We start from the raw sequence: 15,308 nt of genomic DNA, 5'->3' as shown, positions 1-15,308 counted from the left end.
GCTGCCCAAAAAACTCATGTATGGTTTCGTCTAACACTCCGTTGTCGCATCAGATTGGACTGTTCCCCAGAAATTGTCTTCGCTAAATCCATGGCTTGACTGACCTGCCGTGGGTCAGCGACCTTGCAAAGCACATCTAAATTTTTAATGCCAAACGATCCGCTATTCAGTTGTCTACAACCACGGAAAATTTTGCGCAGCTACGCCGCGCCCTTCGGAAACCATGCCAGAAAAACCTGCGGGAGGAGATGTCAATTTGCCCCTCTCTCATATTCCAGCGCGTGTCAAGGCCTGGGCAGCATTTTCCAATAATGACGCCAAGTGCTGTCGTGTTTCCTGTGGTCCGCGTTTCTAAGTGAGGCACACAACCCACCACTATTGCTGGACGCTGCGCTAAACACACTGGGTCATCAAGCCACATTCGTGGTGCGTGTGTGGCGTCTTGATTAATTAGCGCAGTATTCGAAAGCTTATTCTTAACACAATATACGAGTTTTCTGTGACTATCTACGGATCATATTTGAAAGTATTCACGGCTTTTGTGACGGTAGACAATGGCTAGAACACTACGTGGTTTCAACGCCGCCCAGTTCACACGTCGTGGAAACATGATGGTGCACTGGAAACGAGCGCTGTCGAGAGCCTCCGTAGGGCGGCCGCTGTCTGGCCCGCCCTGACCAGGCCGGCCCCGCGCCCCGGTGGCGGGCGGCGCACTTGCGTTATCAAGTCTCGGCCTGCGTCGCTATCGAAGACGCGGCGCCTCGGACCGGCTGCCGTCCGGCGGCAGCGCGGGCGGACGCTGGCAGACGCGCCGCGGCTCCGGCGACGTGACGTATCTCGTCGTCTGCGCTCCCGCGCCGACGGCCATCAGCGTCCGGCGATGACCAGCAGGAAGTGGCGGCCGCCCAAGCGGTACACCGAGGACGCCGCGTCGATTAGCAGGCGAGAGCACTGCGCCCGTGGTCCCCCCACATGTCGGCACCTCCCGCACGGCGTGGTCGGACGTGATGTGGCCGCGGTAGGACAGAGCCGGGCAGGCAACACTTGCCCGCGGGGTTGGAAAGTGCGGTGAATACGCCATCGCGTACACGGTCATGCAGTACTCGACACGACTTGCCGCCGAAATGGTGGCAGGCGCTGAGTCCCTGCTTGGGCACTGGCTATTTGGTAGAGTGGAGCGTTCGGATTCTAGGTATTGTAACAGGCAGCCAGGTATTCGCATTCTGCGCGCATTAAATGCTGCATAATATTGTGCAACACGCGGTGCCAATTTGATAAGTTTGATTTTTGGACCCAGTCGACAGCGTTTAAAGAGGAAGTGGCCTCTTAATGCAGAAAAGGGTCTTTTGAATTGATCTATTTCTCTCTAGCTCAGATCTGGGACCTCCATGATCTGCAGTTATATAATATATGGGTAGCCTTGACTTTCTTTGTTTGGGACAGGAGCCTCACAAAAGTTTTGAGGGGCAAAACATATTCTTACTTCCCTGCCGGCAGACAAAGGCCCCCCCCCCCCCCCCCTGCTGTGCTACCCCTGACAACAGACGACTCGCCTTGTCTGCTATCTTCAAACGAACCTGATCACGATCACGTGGCACGGAAATGGCATGGCGATAAACCAATGAAAACCGTATACAGTATGGTATGTACGACAACTGTGATATCGAGAGCTAAGTCGGCCAAGGTAAGTTTCGCTCTGGCAAAAGCGTTAAGTTCCCTTCGACGGTCCGTCGGTCAGTCAGTCGACGGTCCCTTTGGCCAGGGTCTTCTCGACTTGGAGAAACGGTGCCAAGACCTAACATGGCTCACCGAGCAGGAGACGAAAAACGCCCTGGCGACAAAAAGCCTCGCCACTGATAATATGGCATTGAAGCTTCTGGAGAGACAGCGGGAGAGCTGTCACGAGGCAAGTCGGATCAGTTTTCGATCATAAAACCAAGTGGAGCTATCTCAAGCAGTTTACCCGTAGTATAGTTCCCCGGCATCGCCGGCCACGCCGCTAGTTCGAGAATAAAGATGACAATGTCTTACTTGCATGCTTGAAACGAAGCATTTGCACTGGGCTCAGTCCGCTGTAATATTTTGACGTTCGGCGAACGAACGACGGCTTTCCTGGGCTGACCTTGAGCTTTACTCTGTAACCCGGTGCCCTCCCAATCCGCGACTCAGATGAGCATTATACCAGGGCAGGCATTCATTTGGAAATTATAATGCGTGCAAGCAAATTGGAATGCATAGAACACTCCAGTGCAGCTGCATCTATACTCATGGGTGTTGAATTGTATTCTTTTGGGTGGGTCACTGCCCCCTCCCCTCATGTTCAATCTGCCCCCCCCCCCCCTCAACGGTGAGTTTGGGCCCCAACCTCCTGAAGCCCAACTTCATGTAGGACATTACAAATAGAAGCTCGAAATGATATCAAATTTGCAAATCTAAAGAAGGTTTCTCCTTATTGTTTCACAGCTAGAAGGACCAAAGAAAATGCAAATTGCGATATCATGTTCAGTTTAGTGCACCTGACTCAGTCACACTTTTAAAGCTCCATGGTCGTTACCTGAGTTTGTTCTGTTTTTCCTGCATGCTGCATGTTTTTAACTACGCGATTATGTCTACGGCTGACTATGGTCTATTTTTGTCTTATTGTGGGAGTGTTTTGGCACCATTCAGCGTTGTTTAAATGACGCAGATCGCAGCAGGTTGCGTTGTTTTGCTACTACGTCTTATCAGAAAATGAAGACGAGGCGTTTCAGGTTATCAGCCGTCTTCATTCGGAGGAACCCTTGAAACGTGTCGACCCTCACTTCAACGTGAATATTCGATGGAACAGTTGTAAAAACCTGACCTGATGATGCTGATTGCAGCAGATGACTGATGCAGATCGCAGCAGGTTGCGTTGCTTTGCTACCACGTCTTATCAGAAAATGAAGACAAGGCGTTTCAGGTTATCAGCCGTCTTCATTCGGAGGAACCCTTGAAACATGTCGACCTTCACTTCAACGCGAATATTCGATGGAGCAGTTGTAAAAGACCTGACCATCGACACCAGTCGACCAAACCGATAGCGATAATCCTCCGACCATAACCACCAACACAAGCCGTGTCGAACATGCCTAATGGGAGTGATGCACCTGCATCCCGTCTTGCGGCAATCAGCCGCGATTTCCATGAAAGACATGTTTAGTCGCGCAAATCAACTTGCACTTTTTGCTTCCGAATCCGTACATGCTCAACGTCCGCATAACAACAACAAAAGCCACATAACACCGGCTATGCGTCGATTACCGAAACCTGGTTTCGACGATCGACGCCAAACAAAATTGTAATGATGCCCAACAGTACCAGCTTTCGCCGAATCAGAGCAAGCAAACATATTGGACAAGGGCCGTGTTGTCCTATTCTGTTTGGGGGTACTTCAACTCCATAACGTCACTGAGAGGACATTGGTCAGTTCCGGTAATAACCCTGGTTTTCGGTGTATTTGGTGCTAGTTTTTCCCGCTCGGTCTCACCAATCCAATTGTGCAAATCCACACGCCTATGATGGAGTTTTAACACGCGCTCGGGTGAGGGTCAAGTTGCCCCCCTCCCGAAGGTTTTCCGGAATGATTTCCGAACGCCGCGACGTATCGGCGCCAAATTTGACATAGCTGTAGACAATGGAATAGCGGGCTGTCTGGCTCAAAAATTCATATATTACACGTGAGGTCGCTGACTTATGACAGGTCAAAGTCAGGCCACTGTTTCAGCGGAGGGAATTTCTAGGGAATCTGAATTCAATCTGAGCCAACAACGGAGTGTTAGACGAAGCCGCACATCTCTGCGATACTGTCCTAGGCAGCACAACAATTGAATGAACAAATTACATTGACCTATGGTCAGGTATGAAGGTCATTTCAAGGTCAAAACCAACCTGTTTTATTACGCTAGGACTTGCTGTATGGGGTAGTTTCTGGTGCTCATATCAAATTTATTGATATCAGGAACGGCACGGACCTTCCATGGACTTCTTAACGGTCAGAATAGGTCACTGACCTAAAATGATCCAGGTCAGCATTTTGTTTTTAAGAACATACTGACTGGTATAATCTTTATTGCTTATTCAAATGCAAAACTCAGAACAGTTTTGTGCGATTTTGGTCACCACGACCTTCAAAAGGTCAAGCAAGGTCAATGGCATTTAATGAGCGTGCAACTTTTTGGTTAGAACGGTTATCTAGGTTTTAGGGCCCTTTGGAGACCAACCTGGAATTCAACCTTTTTTACCTTAGTTGACCCGAAGGTCAATCTAGGAACCTCAAACATTGAACTGAGTGAGTTGACGTACAGGTCAACACACCCTGTGAATTTGGTGTCTCTAGCTCTCTTAATTTCTGTGATCTAAGGGGGGTCAAATTGACCCCCACTCGAGCGAACGGTATCCAACCGTCCACCCAGGTGCGTGTTAACGATCGCGACACGCGGAAGATTCGTCACCAGGTTATACTCCGGGGTCAACTCTGGGACTTAGGCAATGAGTGGCTCCAGTGTCGGTCAGGTGGCAGTCGGCTTGGGACAGTGTTCGAGGGGTCCGCTGAGGAACCGAAGGGTCCCTCGGAGTCGGGACCGATGATCAAGTGCCCGATTGGAGGGCGCGAAGGCAGGGTCGGGCCATGAAATGTCAGTAAGCCCAAGGTAACTTTGCACCGACTGGGGACACTCTGAGACAGTGCGAGTTTCTTTTTCGGTCACAGACCACCAACACCGAACAGTCGGCTCCGTGTCGGTCTGAGCCCTGGGGGCCCATTTCCCAAGCAGGGACAAGGTCAGAATCCGCGATTTGCATTGATCAATACCCCTGAAGCGATGAGGGCTTCTTTGTTTGTCAGAGACCCATAGTGCCAAATGTTTGCAAGGGGCCTCGAGTCGGCCAAGGTAACGTATTGGGCGGGGACAGGAACGGGACGCGAAAAGCCAGGGGCCTCTTGCGTTGGTCGAGGCCCTCTGGCAATGAAAGTGGAGATGAGAGTTAACGCTGAGTCCACAACACGACAATGGACGGCTCTTTGTCAGGCAAGGCCCCAGTACCGAACGGAGGGCTCTCCATCCCATTTCAGCCAGGGGCCGGTTACTTATGCTGAGCTGCAGTCTCTATGCCAATTATTGGACACCTGTGATGACGAGGGATCTTTTGCATCAATGAAGGCCCCTGCGTCCTTTTGGGAACAAATGGCCTGGTCAGGGGGCCTCCGGCGTCACGTTGGCGACCATGTATGATGTATCCCCTCTAGGGTTTCTTTACTGACCAGGGCATCCCGCCTCCGTGTCACCAGCAGGACAGCCGGCAGGCACCCCACGCTGTAAACGAATAGCCCTGGAGCCCCTGACCGGAAAAAATAGTGTGCCCCCTATTGATCTACCCGCTAGGTCCCTTGCCCGGAAAAGGGGATTCCTTAGTGTTCAACACGGCAGCTCACAATGGGATCAAAAATAAAAAAGGCCAACATAAACAAGGCGTCTATCCGTACTCAGGATCGCCATGTGAAACAAATTGCATTCAACAATTTTGGGCCTGCGGGCTGGCAATCTCAGGAGCAAGAACACCACGGTCAGGGTTGACTTCTCCATGAGACCGGGCGGTATTGGCCACTGCAGCAAACACCGGGCGGCATGGGCGCTGCATGACCTACAGCAGTCGATGCGCCCTAAAACCCCAAATCATCATCATCAAACACCGGGCGGCGAGCGCCTGGCGCCCGAGGCCAGCCATCGTGGAATAATGCTTCAAGTCTCTTTTAAGACTAATTCGAGCCGTTCAAAAATTGACTGCGATGCAAATTTAATTTGGATGATTTTGAGCTGATACTCGAAGAGATAAACAGCAACAGCACCATGAAAACAGAGGTTCGACATTTACATGTCTAGTTCTACGTTCAGATTCGTGCAACGGCTCGCGGTGCCATGAATGCTAATCCGTTTATGTAATAAATCTGCAAATTGCACTGGTGGAACATACTCCCGAATACTCTCTAAGTGTTCCAGTTGACATTCTGAAGCGTTCGAGCCTCCTATTTCAGAAACGTCGTTTTTGTTCGTCTGTTAGCCATCGTCAAATGTTAAACGCAGAACCGACGCCGGAGGCCTTCGTAGACTGCAACGCCACCGCAGGCCTCCGGAGACTCGATTCTGAACAAAGTTGAGAATTCTGAGACAAAAACATGTCGATGTAAATGCAAATTTACAGCCCTATTTTGATCCAAGATCTACGCTCACGATGTCCCTGCACAGCCCAGAAAAATATCGGCGCAGCCCCCGAGTGCTATTGGCTTAGAAAGAGTCCACTGAAGCATTTTATAAGCTGGCACCGGTGTGCTTTCTTCAGGTTATGGACTTCAAAATACCAACAGTGCTGTATCTATTGGTGATTCCAAGCTTTTAAGACGGGCAAGGCCCCCTCGAAACCAAGTGGGTCATATCCGGTTACTTCTTGTTTTGGGTGGGGGCCTTTTACCAGCGGAGGAGGGCTTCGTACAACCCTGTATGCCCCCCCCCCCCAATTACCAAAACTCTGGCTGTGTCCTTGCGTGGGTACGCTCCTTGAGCACCGAATATGCGTACGCAAGTATCATCGCATGGTAACTGAAGAGCCAGCTCACCCAGTAACGCTATTACGATCAACCTGCATTACGCATGCCTTGATATGACAGACGACGTATGTTACGGATGACGGATATGACGGATGTTTCATTTTTCACATGCTCGAAGTGAAACGGGTGAGGGCTGCTTTCCCTTCAGAGGCCTAACAGCTGGAACAGTGTCACCCAGACGTACAGTTGGCTTGCATTTCGTCCTTATTTAAAAGAACGGGGGAAAATGATCAACAGAAGGGCATCTACTTACGCGTATACGCGGAAAGCTTGGAGACCATGTTCTTTGATTATGCGATGGGAACATAATTAACAATATTTTCCATGAATTTTTCAGCAAAAACACGCGCTCGAGTGGGGGTTAAGTTGATCCCCCGAAGGTTTTTTGGAGTGGTTTGCGAACGACGCGGCGTAGCCGCGCCAAATTTTGTGTAACTATAGACAACATAATATGAGGATCGTTTGATGTAATGCGTTTAGATGTGCATTGTAAGGCCGCCGACCTACGGCAGGTGAAAGTCCAGGACATTGATTCAGGGAAGTCAATGTGTAGAGAATCGTTCATTCTGATGCAACAACGGAGTGTTAGCCGAAGCCAGACATCTCTGGGATATTTCATTAGGCAACGGAGCAAATGAATCAACAAGCTCCATTGACCTAGGGACAGGTATAAAGGTCGTACCAAGGGAAAAGCAACCTGCGTTATTACTGCAGGGTATGCTGTATGAGCTAGTTTCTAGTGCTCATATCGAATTGACTGGCCTAAAATGACCCAGGCAAACATTTTGTTTTAGGAGCATACTGTCTAGTGTAATCTTTGTTGCTTATTCAAATGCGAAACTTGGAGTAGTCATGTATGATTGGTCACCATGACCTTCAACAGGTCAAACAAAGTCCCTGACCTTAAATGAGCGTGTGAACCTTTGCTTACAACAGTTATCTAGGTTCTGGGGGCCCTTTGGAGACCAACCTGTAATTTGACCTTTGACCTTATTTGACCCGAAGGTCATGATCTAGGAACTTCAAACGTTGACATAATTGAGTTCACGTACAGACCAACACACCCTGTGGATTTGGTGTCTCTACCTCTCGTAGCTCCTGAGATCTCGGGGGGGGGGGGGGTCAAATTGGCCCTCACCCGAGCGAAGGGTATTCAACCGGTTACCCCGGCGCGTGTTAATATTAACTAAAATACATAAGCCGTATTGATGAAATTTTGATGCATCGAGAACCTGCGTAGCTGTGGGTTATGATAGCCTCATACGCTGTGAACACTGAACACTCTGCTTGTGAATGGATAAATATATGCATAGCAACTCACCAAAGCACATCGTGGTAAGGTACACACCAATTATATTTATCAGTATGTCCGTCCCGGTGGCTCAGTTGGTTACAGCGCCTGCCTCCCGATTCACCCACCCGTGGCGGGGTGGGTTCGAGTCGCTTTAGGCGCTCGTTATTTGCCCTTGACAGGTATGGGTTGTGGCCTGTAGCAGCGGTTGCACTAAAGGTCAGTTGACGTCAGAGGGTAGGACGGACCGTGCCGAGCATTGCGGCACGTTAAGCTTTCGCCACTAAATTCTGCCGTTGCTTGGAATTGCGCGATCGGATGGTAGGGGTCAGGGTCAGGGCTCACACAATAAGCACTGCTTAGCGTGAGCGCTAATCCCAGAAATCCAGCCATTGAAGGGGTTCGGATCAAATTTCTTAAAAAAGTAGGCATGAGAGCGCTGCAACCGCATCCCTTCAATTTAGCTTCAGATGCCTTTTTAAGAAGGTGATGCGGTCTGGGAGGCTCCATGTTTGATTGGCAACGCACATGAGTTTTTATAAAATACGTAAGCATAATATGTATATATATATATATAACTCATAAGCAGAACATAACACATAAAATCCGACAGGTTCTTGGCCCTGTCACCTTATGACGACTTCCACGAATCTGCCCCCCTACCCCCATTTTCAGAAATCGACACCAAAGCCTGCGCAGGACGTGCGCCCTGGCATGTGCAATTGGTACAGTCCGGTCTGTGCATACGCTGTACACTGGTCGGATCCGGTACCAACCAAAAGACTGGACCGCAGAAGACGAATTCCCCGTGGAAGGCGCTTCGTTTTGTACCGAACCGGCTCTATGTGCAGATACAATTGCACATGCGGCGGCGGGGACAGGAGGCTGCGGGACTGCCAGCGCTAGGTGGCCTGGCGGGGCACTGCCTACTGCCGGCTCAGTTGCCGGTGCCGTTGATGTATTGACGGTGCCCCCGGCATGCAGCCGTGATTCGAGCCGCAGAGGGCCGGCGGGGGCACTGCGTCGCGCCGCTCCCGGCGACAGAGGCGGCGCCAGGGCAACACGACAGGGCCGACCCCGGTGGGCGGCGCGCCGGGACAGGCCCTACTCAGTCCGGTGCCGGCTCTGGCTTCGGGCGCGCGGACGCTGATGTCGCCTGTGGAGTCCAGCGCGGGCGCCGCTATCACCGCTGCGGCGCCCGGCCGGACTATCACCGGACGGCAGACGGCGGCGCGGCCCGCTGTGGGCGCTGACACCGCCGCTGGCCCTGCCCGGCCCCACAAATTGCTCCTGATCATCGCCACACTTGCGAGACGGCCGGACCGCCGCCGGCCGCTCCCCCGGGCGCTGTCACTGTATGTGTGTGCGTGCGCGCGCGTGGGCCGTGTGTCTCACAGTGATCAGCGCGCGCGGGGTGCCGTTGTCAGGGCTCGGCCAGCCGTCGACCGCTAGTGGCCGTGTGTGCAGGTGGTTGGCCGTAGAGACCGTCTGAGGGCAGATGACGGGCCGCCGCGGCCGGTGCGTGGGCGCGAGGGCTAAACCGTGTCCAGTGAAGCGCTTCCAGTCCGGTTGGGCGCGCAGCGGACACCCTATGTAATACATCGCTTGTCTCCTGCCACCATTTGACGAGAAGTGCGTTATCCGGTATAAGTTTTCAGCTTAAACTGTGTTAATGGGTCTATCAGAATACGACGCTATTGGAGCGTGTTCAAGCGCGACATGAGATGCCAGAAGCGTCCACAGTGCGCACGTTTTCGGCTGGGAGAGTCGCCAGGGCGTGATGATTGAGCAGCGGCGCACTTCATCATGGTACGCTGTTCCCACTCCTGCCTAGTATCACAGCCACCGCTTTACTGATAGAGCTTGGTTTCGGACATCGTCTCGGGCAAGTAGTCGGTCCGCGCAGAGCGTGTTTGGTGATATATCCGGACGGCAAGTGGACGGCTCAGCCAGTATCCACCGAGCTGTTGTCTGCAGGGCGTGTTTTTTGATATATCTGGACAGCAAGTGGGCGGCTCCGCCAGCGTCCACCGAGCTGTTGTCTGCACGGGTCTGCCGCGCACTGTGACGAACCGCGGATCGACACCGCCACCGGACGGCCGGCGACATGACCAAGATCCTAGTCACGTAAGTCAGGCGGCAGCAGGACACGGCGCGCACCGGACCGGACCGCACCGGACGGCCGCCGGCTGTCCTGTCGTGGGTGTCGCCACAGGGTGTGCGCCGGGCCGGACCGCCGTCGGCACCCCTGTCAGGGGCGTCGGCTCGGGGTGTGCACCGGACCGGACCGGAACGCACGGCCGCCGGCTCCCCCGTTGGGCGTACCGGGACGACGTGTCTAAATTGATGTGTGGATGCACTGCTGCAGGTGCTGAAGGCTTTTAGTCGGTATGCTTCAGACGTCTGGCCGATCAACGTGGTACGTGCCAGTTGCAGTGGAAATACCATTTCCGTCATCCAGTTTGCTTCTTGCAATTCCCCAAACTTTCACCGTCCCTGTCAAAGTGGAAAGTCAGCTGGAAAATCCCACTCTCGGCCGAACAAAATGTCAGTCGATGCTGACTGGACAGTATTCACCACACCTCTTCCTGGAAGGAATTCATCGTTATTGACGAGACGATATGTCACGCGTCAGCGTGGCTGATGCTTCTTTTCGAGTCGCTGCACGCTCGCCGCCCGCTGTATAAGCTCGACCCCAAGGCCAAGGTCAGGCGCCCGCATGGTCCGCCCATCCACTTCCCATGGCAGTTGAGCAGTGTGCCGTTGGTGATGCGAGGAAAGAACTGCTCATAACAAGGGTCTCGGCTTGTACTTGCTCACGTTTGAGTTGGTTAAATGCATTTATTTTTTACTTCGATCCAATATTCGAAAGTCATTTTTATGAGCGGACGTCTTTGAATAAAATCCACCCAGTATTTCATTTCAAACGAAAAATGGACGCAATTTCTTTATTTCAACACCCACGAATGTGCCCGGCATTACCTTCGATCATGACCTCTTCTAAGACACTTTTTATTGGAGACACGATTTTTTTGAAATGTAACTGCTCCTACATGCACTTTTTGACCTCCATTTGGTACATTGAAGTAATATTTGTAAATAAGCTATAAATCTGATGTTTTTTTTTTTGCATTCAAGCTGCAAAGACAAGAAAACAGCACCAAACAGTGGCCTAAATATAAGTCTTCGGGGCATTGCGCCCCTTAGCACGTGCCTGGGTAGCCGGTTGAATGCACTTCACTCGGTTGGGGGGGGGGGGGGTCAATTTGACACCCTGAAATCTCGGAAACTGGGATAGCTAGAGACACCAAATCCACAGGGTGGATTACTGGTCTGTACGTTAACGTACTTAAGTCATAATTTGTGGTTTCTCGGTCATCGCCTTGAGATCCAATAAGGTCAGACAAAGTCAAACTGTAGATTAGTGTCTTAATTCCCCAGACCTCCTCATGAAGCCGCTGTGAAGCTAGATACCTGTTTTAAGCAAAAGGTCCATGAGTTCACTGATCTCGTTTGACCTTTCCAAAGTCAACGTGACAAAATACTCACGAGATTGTTCCTATTTTGCAGTTCGGATAAGCGTCAGGGTTCACGCTAGGCGGTGTGTTTTGCTTAAAAATGTTGAACTGGGTTATTTTAGGTCACTGACGTGCTGTGACATTTAGAAAGTGGATGGAACATGTCTGTTGCGGTCCCTGTCATGGTTGAATTCGAAATCCGCACCAGAAACTACTTCATAAAACCAAGCTGTTGAGCAAAGAAGCAAGCTAGTTTTGGCCTTGGTCTGGTCATCACAACTAACTCTAGGTGAATGGAGTTGGTTTTAATTTTATATTCAATTGGTTCATTGCCTACGAAACTATTTCAGATAGGTATGACTTGGTCTAGCACTCCCTTGCGGCATCACATAGAACGATTGCCTACGCCTTTCGGTGACAGCCATGGCCTGACTTTGACCTGCATTTGTGAGTCTCGTGTGAAAGCCAGATACTACGAAGTATATTATAAAGTCGAGCTATTGTTTGTGAATGCGATTTTTTGTTGCTTTTTGGGGCAGCCAATTTCCGCAAACCGTGAAAAGAAAGAAAAAATCTGGGATTTATTGCGGCCAGGATGGGGCACCATTGGCGTTCAATCGCGCCCCGTCGGCACAATAAGGCTGACAAGTGAATGGAAGTGCCCGCAATGCAGAAAAATGGTATTGGCAAGCATGTTCGCACTGAAATGAGCTCACAATTTTATGTTAAGTTTATTGCATAAGTTGTTACACATAGGCAACGACATTTATAGGAAGCTGCCTAATACAAATACAAGGCTTGCCAGCCATTAGCAAATCATGGGCTTTGGGCCTTGGCGTGTAATTTACATTAACCTAGGCCAGTTTAATACGAAATTCTGGCGGGTGTGCCATATCGAATTATGTTGACCTATGTGGCCTACCAGATTAACACAGATGTATTCACAGGAGGCTGTGCTTTGGTTTCTCCCCATGTTAATTGTCAGAATTGTTCGTTTATGTTGTGTGTTGTTCAGTCATGTTAGTTATGCTCCTTGGGCGGGAGATATTGAATGGCTGTCGCATGTGATTCTAAGCCTCCTTTCCGTCCATTCAAAGCAGGACCTTAGGATGCCTAACGCTGAAAACATCATTTTGTGATCTGGTGTTTGCCTTTTGCTCTCCCAAAAGCTTCTTCGAAAACCTCTAGCTCCATGCGACTCTGTATCGGAATCCACACTGATGAATATGTGGCGAAGTGGAATTTCGTTTCAGGTCAAAAATCCCTGAAAAATACCACGCTCGAGTTTTCTATGAACAAGTCTTGTGACGTCACTCCTGGTTATGCATTTACCGTAACCATTACTAACTTTTCTCCTGGTGACGGCATTTCCACATAGCTTGCAGGCATGGGCGCAACCGCATCTGGGGTCAGTGATAATCATTTGGCGACATTGATTAAAAATCGAACGAAAAAATATTTGTTCTATCTATGCAATGCACCGGTTAAGATCTCATCAAATTCCACATATTTTGAGAGCAGATAAAGTGCTGCATACATTACAACAATAAATGGACTTTCTGGCCATTTTTCGCCGTGACATTTATCTAAAATCTCGTGACACTTGCTTACATCCGAGGCCTTTTAAAATTTATCTATTTTGAAAACAATATTATCTTTCCACTGAAGGATGCCCAGCACACTCTCTGAATAAGCATTTGCAGTTTTATTTGTATCCCCGATCCTAGCGTGTCAATGAGGTCAACATTGAGGTCATGGCGTGGGCTATGCATGGGCCTGCCTGTACGTGCAGGCCTGTATAGGCCCATGCGTGGGCCTGTACCTATTTTTGGTATGTGCGACGTAAAACACAGCCGATACGGGTATCCTATGGAAGCTCGTCGCCCAACAAACACGTTCACGATATTTTGAAGCATGTGAGAGGTCATGCAGGTCATGCATCAGTCAGTGAACTGACGTCGAGTAGTGGTTATCGGTGACGCGTTGTAGCTATTCGACATGTGTGTCATTTTAATGGTTCTTGTGAGAAGAAAGTGGCGAGTGCTTAATCACGTAGGCCATGCAGAGCTGGGCAGAGATGCAGCAATAGCTTTTGGTGCTCAAGCACCACAGTCAGAAGTAGTCCTCGCACGGGAAAAGGCTGGCACCGGCTGCGCACTTACATGTGATTATGGTTCCTGCGCGTCGGGGCTGGGCAGAGAATTGCCCGTTTTGCAACCGGCCCGGTCGGGTTGCCATAAACATAGATTTCTGGAGATGGCTGCAGGCCTGTTCTGGGAGGTAGAAGAATGCGTTCGTGGCCGGATCTCCACAGCAAACGACCAGCAAGCTGCGCTGGTCACGACAGTGGTGCTGCTTGGAAGTATTGCGCTTTGAATCACCAGCACTCGAAGATCAAGGCCGCAGCTCTTGGAATCGCCGGGCTCAATCTGCACCAGCTGGTAATGGAAAGTGTTCTGGATATAAAAAGACGGAACTGCATGACACATGGGTGTAGGTATCAACCGAGGGGAAAATGAGGGAGCGAAAAACTGTACAACCTGGACAGCGTAAACAATAATGCATACACAGGACAAATTCGTTTTGAGAAGTGTAGCACGGTTGGTCGGTGCAACGCAGTTGACTTATTTTTTAGGTAGACGAGCCTGTGTTCTCGCTCAGTGAGCCAGTACCACAGCTGGCTTGTTAGCTCTTTGTGGCCAAAGCGCAGTCCGCTTATAAAGCAGCGCGCGCTGCCAATCTTCCGACAATGAGGCGGGGCTGATCGGAATTTTTTTATAACTCTATTTTTGATACCCAACTCAAGCCAGAGGCTGTGCTGGTGCAACGTCCAGTGTACGCTACATCCATTTATAGTTGCACGAGGGATTGTCAACCAGATTATTCTGTGTATAATTCGACTCCCTGGCACTCGAGGCAGCTGCAGCTGTGACATTTCAGCTTGGCTTGGATACCGCGCATACAGAACAGGCAACCAGGGTCTACAGAAATCGCGGTATTTTTTTAGACGGATTCTCAGGGGCGGTATAAAGACAGGCATGACTTTGTCTAAGCATTCTTAGCATGAGATAGGTTTTTGACTAAATGTGAGTGTCGTTTTTCCGGTACCTCGCATGGAAAAATACGTGCGATGGCATCGCCGGTTTCTTCCAAGCTAGCAGTAAAACATGCTTGCTGTCAGCGGCAGATGGAAAACCACATGCTAAGCACATGCAGTGGAGTACCGTGGCAAAAAAAGCAAAGGTAACATTATGTTTTGTTGACTCAAAACAAGCTATAGGAATTGCACAAAAGTTTTCGCAGTGCGCAGCTCGTGGGAAAGAATTTCAATGTTCGATCATTTAGAACTGATAAAATGATGCTGCGTGATTGTGGCAATGCTGCTAGAACGCTGTCGCTACGGGTCTGTCAAACTACCCGCTGATTTTTGCTAGCGATGCGTTTTGGCTTCGTCATTATGCCTCGTTCGTTGATTTGTTTCCCTGGGCCCAAGTCAGTAAGCGCCTCAAACCTCAAACGTAGAATAAGTACATAATGACAGCTAAAAAGCGTTCTCTTATGCAACTTGGCCTGTCATTTTGATGTGTTTGATGACCAATGCCTAACGCTGTCGTGAAAAGTCCATTTTTGTTTTTTATGTGGTTGGCATGAATAAATCATTCTCTGATGTCTCACACAGCATAATTAGGCATGTATTCTGGGGCTCTGTCAGTCGATGCAATACGTTTTCGGGATCGTTGCAAATTTACGAGTCTCATGCAAACAGACGAGCAAACGAGCAATACGTCTTCGGAGTTGGTCTCGCCTGTATGATTACGTTAACTCGCCCATTTCCTTCGCTCACTCATTATGAATAAGCACTGTTGGCTGGAGATCG

At 50.1% G+C, this 15,308-nt stretch overlaps 1 pseudogene; it reads left to right on the top strand.

The window, feature by feature from the left end:
• Positions 1-13,687: 13,687 nt before the first annotated feature.
• LOC119111211 (serine/threonine-protein phosphatase alpha-2 isoform-like) overlaps positions 13,688-15,308 on the top strand; it is a 15,998-nt pseudogene continuing 14,377 nt past the window's right edge.

Source organism: Pollicipes pollicipes, unplaced genomic scaffold (assembly GCF_011947565.3).
Source record: "Pollicipes pollicipes isolate AB1234 unplaced genomic scaffold, Ppol_2.1 Scaffold_7261;HRSCAF=8764_pilon_pilon_pilon, whole genome shotgun sequence".
NCBI classification, from domain to species: Eukaryota; Metazoa; Arthropoda; class Thecostraca; order Pollicipedomorpha; family Pollicipedidae; genus Pollicipes; species Pollicipes pollicipes.
This window is presented reverse-complemented; position numbering and strand designations above follow the sequence as displayed.